This window comes from Scyliorhinus canicula, chromosome 8, assembly GCF_902713615.1.
Source record: "Scyliorhinus canicula chromosome 8, sScyCan1.1, whole genome shotgun sequence".
Classification (NCBI taxonomy): Eukaryota; Metazoa; Chordata; class Chondrichthyes; order Carcharhiniformes; family Scyliorhinidae; genus Scyliorhinus; species Scyliorhinus canicula.
The window spans coordinates 20928215-20939240 of NC_052153.1; positions in this window are offsets into that span (position 1 = coordinate 20928215).

Below are 11026 nucleotides of genomic sequence, written 5' to 3' on the forward strand. Positions count from 1 at the left end.
AAATCAAACAGTAATTTGTGGTGATTCACAGATCACAGGATATCTCTGCCTCAGCACAAATTGGTGGAATTTTTAAACACTCATCGCACTTTTAATCACAACCTTTAACTCACTGTTATATGGCAAGCACATTCTGACCAGATAAGCACATGTTCTTGTTGTAATTTATTATCGATTAAAATTAGTCATTTTGTGCGTGAGAATTTATTTCATGCAACATTTTCTTATTGCATCTCAATGTTGTCTCATCTGTCATGTTTAGTTTTCCATCCTTGATCACTTACGTTTGAATTGTTTAGCTTGTAGGCACTTAATTTACAACACCTCTCAGTCCATGGTGAAATGCTCTCATTAATTCTGTGTTTGCTGCCATTTAGATCATGGACATGCGCTGTCTGGATTCAGTGAGCACTGGTTTAATTTACTGCGAAGGCGGCCATCTAAGCAGTTTTAATGGCAGGCTATTAGGCTGTCAGTGGTAGTGCCCTGTGGCATGGGCTGCAGAAAGGGGTGAGACTGGTTCGTCTAAAGGTGGCTACACATCCTCCCGCTGTAGCCAGACCCTAAAGAGGGTTCAAGTATGTGCTGGCAGGCACTGCATTGTCAAACACAGCTCCAGCTGTTTTGGACCCTTACACCTGAAGAATCAGTGATACCATCCCAGGAGGTCAGCAGCTTCCTACTTCTCCCTGCCAGTGCCACCACACCAGCTTCTCACCATCATTAAGAGTAAGCAGGCAATCTAGTACATTCTACAAAGTAATGAAGCCACAGCATGCATGAAGGAAATAGACATATGGTCAATTTTGTGTAGACACATGAACGGATATCCTGTGGTGGCCACTGGTCACTGTCTCTTCCATCCTCACCTCCAACAACAAGTGTGAGGAGCTTGTGGAGCTTCTTTTTGACTGAGATTGAGTAAATCCGATCATCTGCCTCTGTTGCTTCCCTCCCTTCCACAAGCCCACCGGACCAAACTGTCTCTAAATCCCATCCTTTCCCGAGCCCTGAACCCACATCTTTCTCTAGTTTTTCTCCCATCTTCCCTCATGCCCTCTCAGAGCTCATCTTGTCTTGTCACTGAGAGGGAAACCTGATTTTACGAATTGTGCTTCATTTTGGTTCTGAAAATTAGGAAAAAATTAAAATTCGCAAATTTTTTGGGCGGCGCAGTAGCACAGTGGTTAGCACTGTTGTTTCACAGCGGTAGCCTCCCGGGTTCCACTCCCGCCTGGGTCACTGTCTGTGCGGAGTGTGCACGTTCACCCCGTATCTGCGTGGGTTTCCTCCGGGTGCTCCGGTTTCCTCCCACACAAACGACGTGCTGTTAGGTGAATTGGACATTCTGAATTCTCCCTCTGTGTACCCGAACAGGCACTGGCATGTCGCTACTAGGGGCTTTTCACAGTAACTTCATTGCATTGTTAATGTAAGACGACTCGTAACAATAATAAAGATTATTATTATTATAGTGTAAGAAAAAAAACTTCTCATTTATATTCCCATAAATAAATTAAATTGCCTTTTACGTTTCTTCCAAATTCTTTGTCTGGAGTTCTACACACCTCCAACAGTACATTCCTCGATCATGGCAAGCAATGAGCAAAGGTCCAGTATATGTCTTTCATAAACTAGATGTATATGTGGGCAGCACGGTAGCATTGTGGTTAGCATTAAGGCTTCACAGCGCCAGCGTCCCAGGTTTGATTCCTGGCTTGGGTCACTGTCTGTACAGAGTCTGCACATTCTGCATGTGGCTACTAGTAACTTCATTGCAGTGTTAATGTCATCCTACTTGTGACAATGAAGATTATTATTATGTCAAAGTTTGTTACGGACACAAAAATATTTTAATGAAATATAAAAAAGACGGTGGGCAACACATGGTCAGCGCTGCTGACTCACGGCGCCGAGGACCCGGGTTTGATTCCGGCCCCGGGTCACCGTCCATGGGGACTTTGCACATTCTCCCTGTGTCTGCTTGGGTATTACTCCTAAAACCAAAAAAAGAGATGTGCAGGGTAGGTGAATTGGTTATGCTAAATTTCCCCTTAATTGAAAAAAAAAGAATTGGGTACTCTAAATTTAAAAAATAAATAAATCAGGTCGCCCCTCAACCTCCGTCATTCCAGTGAGAACAAACTGTAGAAGGGAATTTAGTGTGCAAATTAGTTGGCCTCTTAAGGGCATTCATCAATATCTAGTTGCTTGGCTATATTTTATAAGAAAAGACACTTGCCAAAAGCATGATGGGATGCTTGGCCATATTTTTCAAACTGCTTCTGTACAAAGATGTGGAAGGTCGAATAATGTAAACAAATGCTGCAGCTGCAGCCTTTTTCTGCTGACAATCTGCTTTAAAATTGTTTTAGCCAGAGACAGAAACATACTAATAACTTATGAAGAATATTCCCAAGGTTTGTTTTGTGTAAACGTGGCCAGCAGAAGCCTGTTTCTTGTCCTCGATGTTTTTTATTTCATGGTATAAATATATGCGCTTAAATTTGTGAGGGTGTTTGGCGTGGCCTCCGACCATTACAACTCCTTCACGATTCGTGTCCAAATAAATTACCTGAAACGAAGCTCAAAGCATCTGACTATCTTACTTCCGCGGCACAAACCAATAAATAAAGGTAGTAATTTCATGCCAGATACTTGAATGAATGAATGAATGAAAATTAAAATGGCTTATTGTCACAAGTAGGTTTCAAATGAAGTTACTGTGAAAAGCCCCTAGTCGCCACATTCCGGCACCTGTTCGGGGAGGCTGTTACAAGAATTGAACCGTGCTGCTAGCCTGCCTTGGTCTGCTTTCAAAGCCAGGTCTTTAGCCCTGTGCTAAACAGCCTCAACCTTCTGAGCTACACATGGAATTTATAACTAACTGGTATTATCGTCTGATTCATTTCAGGAGTGTACATGACTACTTACCTGGTTCTGCCTATGTAGATGATTTCAGTATAGGGGACAATAACATTAGATCATTAAACACATCTCTGTCTTGGCAACCGAACATGAAAATTGTCTTGCAGATTCTAGACGGTTCCACGAGAAATTTGCTAAAGTTTGACAACATTTACAGGTTTTATTATTTACAGTCTGAATAAAATGAAAAATAAATAAAATGACAGTTACAAGCAAAGGCAAAGCATTGACAGAAATCGCTTAAATTAACAAAGGGTCATAAAAGGGGATTATTTTGCAACCAAGAATAATAACCATATCACGTTAATTAGTTTTTCTTATCACTTTGGAAGTTCCCCTCGTTCTTTACAACTATTTATAAACAACATGGCCAAACTTCCTGCACATGGGATTTTGAGTTCACGGTTAAACTCAATACCCACATGTTCTCCCTCTGCAATATCTGTGGTTTACTCGTGAGAAACAAAATATTTCCCCATTTTCTGCCAGTCTTTCAGGTAAAGGTAAATTATTTCTGTCGGTTATTTCCAAAGCACAATAACAAATGTCTTTGTCAGGTAGATTGAAAGCCAAGACCGCAAATGCCACATCATCCCACACGTGATAACAACAGACACATGATCATTTTTTAAGTTACGTAGAAGAGGAAGTTAGATCTGTAGAAAAAAATGCAGGTGCTTATTATAGATTTGAAAACTAACTACAACTTTCCTAATGTTTGGTTTCTTCTACAAACAATTCACCAACTACATGCATTTTTAGATAAAAGCAAATTTCTGCGGATGCGGGATTCTGAAACAAAAGCAGAAAATACTGGACAATCTCAGCAGGTCTGACAGCATCTGTGGAGAGAGAAGGGAGCTAATGTTTTGAATCTGGATGACTCTGTCAAAACATGTTTAAACCAGCTTTGACATAGAGGCATCTAGACTCGAAACATTAGCTCCCTTCTCTCTCTACAGATGCTATCAGGCGTGCCCAGTATTTTCTGTTTTTGCTACATAGTCTGCCTCCAACACAAATAAAGTGCCAAAGTGACTCAAGGGCCTCTTGTTAAAGAGAGGCGTGTGGCGCAGTGGTTAGCACTGGGACTACGGCGCTGAGGACCCAGGTTCGAATCCTGGCCCTGCGTCACGGTCCGTGTGGAGTTTGCACATTTTCCCTGTGTCTGCATGGGTTTCTCCCCCACAACCCAGAGATGTGCAGGTTAGCTGGATTGGCCACACTAAATTGCCCCTTAATTGGAAAAAAAATAATTGGTTACTCTAAATTAATTAAAAATTAATTATTGAAACATTCCTTTATGCATTCAGTGGGGATGAGGAGGGAAGAGGAGGGGGTGCCTAACTTCAGAAAGGGCCTTCTGCGGCCCTCTCCCCTTCCTGCCTGAGATGTAACTCTATTGTTTTGGGGCTTTCCCCACAGATCAATCCTCCTGTCAGCCATTGAGGCCAGCTGGAAAACAACCCTTAAATGGTCAATAATTGGCCACAAATACCTCAATTAATGCAAGGGTGGGCTTTGAGTGTGAGGCCTTCGCCACCCCAGCTTAAAATCACTGTGTGTTCGGAGGGGGAGGGGGTGGCGATGACCAGGATGGAATCCTGTACCCTTGATCTCATGCCCCCCTGGTGAGGGAGCTTAATTTTCTGGCCATAGAGAGTTGGAGTGGTATAATCAAGGAACTCAGAGCCTTGGGCCTGTGCAACTGAAGGCATAGCCAGCAATGGCAGAGTAACTAAAATTGGAGATCCTGTGTAAATGAGAATTTGAGGAGTGCAGGTATCTGGGGTTAGTCGAGAGTACAGAGATAGGAAAGGACAAGGACATGGAAGGATTTAATGAGAGTTTAAAAATTAAGGCATTGTTGAAAGCCACTGTAAGCATGTGAGGACAGGAGTGATAGGTGAACTGGATTATCCATGAATAAGGGCATGGACAGCAGAGGTTTGGACAATCACAGATTTACAGAGGGTAGATTGTCGAAGGTTCCCAAGTCTTGAGGTAACAGGCATGAATGAGGGTTTCAGCAGCAAATGAGCTGAGACAGAGCAAGGATCTAGATTGGGTACAAATAAGCGGTTTTAGTGACAGCACAGAAATGTGGTCCAAAACTCATCTTGACAGCTGCAGCAGTTGAGACATCAGGAAAATATGTATTTTTGGATATAGTCCATTGAAATAAATCGCACAGGGTCTTTGAATTAGTCTTAAGTTATACCAGCTGCCATTTTAGTTTGAGTTTAAATTGATAATAATCTTTATTATCGCAAGTCGGCTTACATTAGCACTGCAATGAAGTTACTGTGAAAAGCTCCGAGTAGCCACATTCTAGCACCTGTTCGGGTACACGGAGGGAGAATTTAGAATGTTCAATTCACCTAACGGCATGTCTTTCAGGATTTGTGGGAGGAAACCGGAGCACCCGGAGGAAACCCACGCAGATACAGGGAGAACGTGCAGACTCCACACAGACAGTGACCCAAGCCAGGAATCGAACCTGGGACCCTGGAGCTGTGAAGCAACAGTGCTAGCCACTGTGCTACCATGCTGCCCATGATATCTTGCATCCGGGGACTTTGCTGTCTGTTTGCCAACTACTCCTGGTCACCTGTAAAGGGAAGAGTGGTTATCCTTCCATGAGTGGTGCTTGGTCAGGACTCTGTTGGATTTGAATTGACTGGAAGTAGCAGGGGCTGTTTAGCACAACGCTAAATTGCTGGCTTTGAAAGCAGACCAAGCAGGCCAGCAGCCCGGTTCGATTCCCGTAACAGCCTCCCCGAACAGGCACTGGAATGTGGCGACTAGGGGCTTTTCACAGTAACTTCATTTGAAGCCTACTCGTGACAATAAGCGATTTTCATTTCATTAGAGAACGATTTTTAAGTGTCATTGTCATGGTCACAAATTGCACCAAGCATCATGAGATTCTGCAGTGAAAACCCAAAATACCCAATTCATTAACACCTGTAAGTACCTATTTTCCTCAAGGCATTTTTAAAACACTCTTTACATACTTTGCTTTCATAATTTGTGGGCAGCATGGTAGCACAAGTGGATAGCACTGTGGCTTCACAACACCAGGGTCCCAGGTTCGATTCCCCACTGGGTTACTGTCTGTGCGGAGTCTGCATGTTCTCCCCATGTCTGCATGGGTTTCCTCTGGGTACACAATCCAAAGACATGCAGGTTAGGTGGATTGGCCATGATAAATTGCCCTTAGTGTCCAAAACAAAAAGGTTAGGAGGGGTTATTGGGTTACGGGGATAGGGTAGAAGTTAGGGCTTAAGTGGGTCAGTGCAGACTCGATGGGCCGAAGGGCCTCCTTCTGCACTGTATGTTCTAATATGGTGCTACATTTTAAATTGTGTGTGGCTGGGAAGGGTGGAGGGGGGTGTGGGGGGAATGTCATGATTATTAATCCAGTTGAAAAGGGCACCTCCAACCAAATAGCTTTGAGAGCCACAACCATGGATAATGAAGCCAGGGTAGGGGACCTGATCAACCATGCCACCACCCATCCATTCCCAACCTGGTGCATTGAAGGAAAGAGTTTCCAATTGTGCGGGTCAGGCATAAGCTAAAGATGGGTGTGCAGTGGTGTTTGCACGAGGTTACACCCTTCCCACTGGTGCCACAAACTACAGCACGGTCAGTGCTGGGGGAACCGGTCCCAACAGAACCACTGAGGCCGCATTCCTTGATTTTTATTTTGGTCGAAATATGGAAACGTAGAAAATCTATGTAACAATCGTACTATTGGCCGGTATTTTGCAGCCCTGCTTCGGCCTATGAGTTGAAAACCATCTCATTTCTCTGGAGTGAATTCCATTTGCCACTTTTCTGTCCACCTGACCTATCGATCGATCATTTCTGGCAGTCTACAGCTTTCTTCCTCGTCGTCAATCACACGGCAATTTCCATATAAAAGCAAATTACTGCAGATGCTGGGGTCTGAAACAAAAGGGAAAACGCCGGAAAATCTCAGCAAGTCTGGCAGCATCTGTAGGGAGAGGAAAGAGCTATTCCACATCATCCACAAACTTCTGACTCAGGCCTCTTACGTTTACATTTAAATTATTGACAGATATACATCACTAAAATCAAGGAATCCACTATTAACCCTGGCAGAACCTCACTGGAAACAACTTTCCAGTCACAAAAACACCCTCAACCATCATCCTTTGCTTCCTTCCGCCAAGCCAATTTTGGACCCAACCTGCCACTTATTCTTGGATTCCTCAGCCTTTCACTTTTCTGAATAGTCTGTCAGCTGAAATCTTGTCAAAAACCTTGTTCAAAACCATTTAGATTGCATCACTTCCCTCACTGATATTCCTTCTTAACCGCCTCAAAAAATACAATCAAATTAGTCAGTCACAGCCTTCCTTCAACACATCCAAAATGACAGTATTGATTAATCCATGTTTCTCTAAATTATGATTTATACTTCCTTTTGGAATTCTTTCCAATAATTTGGCCCCCACTGAGGCTAGGCTGATTGATTTGTAATCCTCAGTTTGTCCACTGCTTCCTTTGGAAGCTGTAGTGAGTGAATTCACCACTGGGCCCAATGATGTAGCCTGAGGTCTCCCATCCCCACCCTAATCACATCCAGAGCCCCCCACCACCTCCTCTTATCTCATTGCCAAGGACTGGCCCCTGCTGTGACCTCCTCCTGTTGGAATCCCCAATCCTGCCCAGCAGTCAGGGCAGTGGACCTCATCAGGTTCACCCCAGAGCCAGAGAAGATTTATAATTCTTCGGTGCGGCTGGGCTGCCACACCCCTGTGTGCAACTCCCACCACCCCCCTCCCCACCCTCCCACTACCCCACCCCCAGGGGCACTGCCTACATTGGTCCCCGTGTGCAGGGCTGCCCAGTCAAAATTAGGGCCTGTGTGTTAAAGATCTGTCTTCTGCTCAAAATGTTACAAAAACCTAGCAGTTTTAAATAAGCATGCAGATGTGATTGGAGCCATTGGTGTACAATAATATTGATGTGGTGTGTGTTTGAAACAGTGACTCCTTTTGGGGAAATGTCTTGGAAATGAAGAAATGTTCCAGTGGTAAGCAGAACGATACTGAGGTCAGCATGGTGACTGGTCATGTGACTTCCATCCAAACAGTAATTATATAGAAACATACAACGGGCGCGGTTTACAGCCACACTGCGCCCGAAAAGCAGCTCGCCTCGGTGCAGCGTGGCCGACAGAAGCCGGGGTCCCCTCTCCTGGGATCTACTCGGCTTACAACGCCTCGCGAGATCGAACTTCATCTCACCAGACATTGCGATGTAAATCCCACCCATTGTGGGGAGGGTCACTTTTCGGAAAATCTGTACATTACAGCAAGACAGTCTCACTGTAGTATGCCGTTTCCCGAGGTACCCGGGGCGTGGGATCTATCTCCTTCGCCTCAAAGACCTCGGGTGGTACCCTGGCACTGCTGGTGCCACCTGGGTGCCATCCTGGCACTGCCAAGGTGCCAAGCTGGCATTCTTCACATGGTGGCCGGCGTGGGTGTTGGGGGAGGTGTGGGGAAGGCCTGGGGGCCGCGTTGGGGGCACCAGAGATTGGGACACCATTTAAAACTGGCATCCCAATCTCTTGCTACACTGAGGAGTTCCCCATTGAGGCCCCCTACCTAACAAGGGGCTAAACACGGTCGTTATGGAACTTTGTTCCCATTTAGTTAGCCCATAGAAAATAGAAACAGGAAGAGGCCATTTGGTCCTTCAAGCCTGCTCTGCCATTCATTATGATCAAGGCTGATCATCAAGTTCAATATTCTTATCCTGCTTTCCCCTCCTTCATGTCCTACCAGCTACGTTATTCAACATGATTCATCTCAGTTCTGTGAACGCCAAGCAAGACATGTCATTGTCTGCGAGCTCCCAGAGCTGATTTTCTTGATCTGAATCACATCTGTAGATCTAGGAACTGATGCTAATCATGTCTGTGTTTCATAACCCCCATGAGGACCACATGAGACCTATCACTGATCTTCTGTGGGACTCACAGAATTTGCAGTGCAGAAGGAGGCCATTCGGCCCATCAAGTCTGCACTGGCCCTTGGAAAGAGCACCCCACCTAACCCCACACCTCCACCCTATCCGCATACTTCCACCCTATCCCCACCTTACTGTACCTTTCTTTGGACACTAAGGGCAATTTAGCATGGCCAATCCACCTACCCATGCACATCTTTGGTCTGTGGGAGGAAACTGGAGCACCGGGAGGAAACCGACGCAGACACGGGGAGAACGTGCAGACTCTGCACAGACAGTGACCCAAACCGGAATCAAACCTGGGACCCTGGCACTGTGAAGCCACAGTGTTAACCACCATGCTACCCTGCTGCCCTCATGGACTCATGGAGTGCGAGCTCCCCAGATAGTGGTTGGGGGCCACCCCCCTGGGGCTCATTATGGACTAATAAACAGTGGCCCAAAGCATGGCCTGGTGCCTCTTGGTCCTCCCAGCAAGCACGGTACTGGGAGTGACATACTGTTTTGAGCAGTGCTACGTAAATAGTTAATAAACCAATGTTCGTTTATCACCGGTGTCCGCAAGTTACTAAACTACAACTAAGGGGAAGGGCTGAGAAATGGAGGTGTTTCTCAACTGGGGACATTCCTTTATTTTCCTTCTTTCCCACCCTCGATTTTCTCTCTTCGTTAGCACACAGGAGGCTTCCTGGTTCTTGGAACAAGTAATGCAGCAGCTGTTGCTAATCTTTGGAATTCTCTACCCCAGTCGCTGAGTATGGTTAAAGCAGAGGTTGATTGATTTCTGATTAACAACAGCGTAAAGGGTTATGTGGATAGTGTGGGAGTAAAAGGCATTGAACTGTCTGATCATCGATGTTCGTATTTAATGGCAGATCAGGACTCGATGGGCTGAATGGCCGACTTCTGTTCCGATGTTGGCGCAAAATATTCACCTGCAGGGAAGCCAACCGTTAAATGTCAATGCAGTCACATTTGCAGGGATCATTTGGTTAGAATGTCATGTGATCAAACCCCAGGAATGTCTCAAAGCAGACTTGGCAACAAGAGTCAAAGTTACAGATCCCCCACAAAACATCCTTGGACTTTCAAATCAAAGTAGTCCCACTGCAAGATTAACCAAATTACAGGAGCTGTCAACTTAACGCAGACTCTATTCATGAATCTCACTTTGCTTGAGCTGGAGCTTTAAGGGCTCGCTCTGCCAAAGATGAATATACAGTAAAAAGCTTCTTTACTGGAAGTATTTGGTCAATAATGAAAACATTGTACTGGCAATCTCAATTCTTAGAAACAAATATGACACAACAACGTTCTGCAAGCATAATCAGTTTTGTTGTGAAATGTTCCCTAAACTGGAATGAGGAACCCTGTTATTTGTTGTACAAGTTATCTCTGTTAATATCAGTACTCAGCCTTATTTCACTCTTTACTGGACTTCATCTGGTGTTGGTAAAATATCCCCAGAGCCATCACATATTCTCGTGATTAACCCTTCATATGAAACTATTGTCGTAAGAGCTGTTTCTGTCAAAAAATACCAACATATGTGTTGTAGCTTTGAACTTCCTCATGTCTCACAATTTACATACGACAACACAGTGAGCGAAACCAAGACGTCATGAGACTGCCGATCACATGGTTCCTGCAAATGTTACGGCATTGAAAGGTAAATTTCAATCAAGGGTTGTGAGCTGTTGGGACGGCGGGCTTTTTATGGGTGCCCAACCTGCACGGCACGCTTTAGGGAGGCCCACTGGGAATCTGAAAGCTGCAGCCAATTAAAGAACAGAAGGCGGGGTTCACAGTCGCTGGGATCTCCGGGATTGGCACCCCCACGGGCTGAGGTGGGAGCTGCTGATCTGAAGATGGAGACTACCAGGGACAAGGGCAGGCCAGTTTTGATCGCTGCGTAAGAAAGCCACAACTGCCAGGCCACGGGCAGCCCCTCCTGGGAATGGTCAGCAGCCCCAGCTGTGGCCTGGTGGCCAGGATGGGAGTCCCCTGGGTGATCCATTTCCCACCCTTCTCACTTCTCACCCTCAATCCAGCACGTTGACGTGGACACTTCAACCGGATGGCAGCAGGG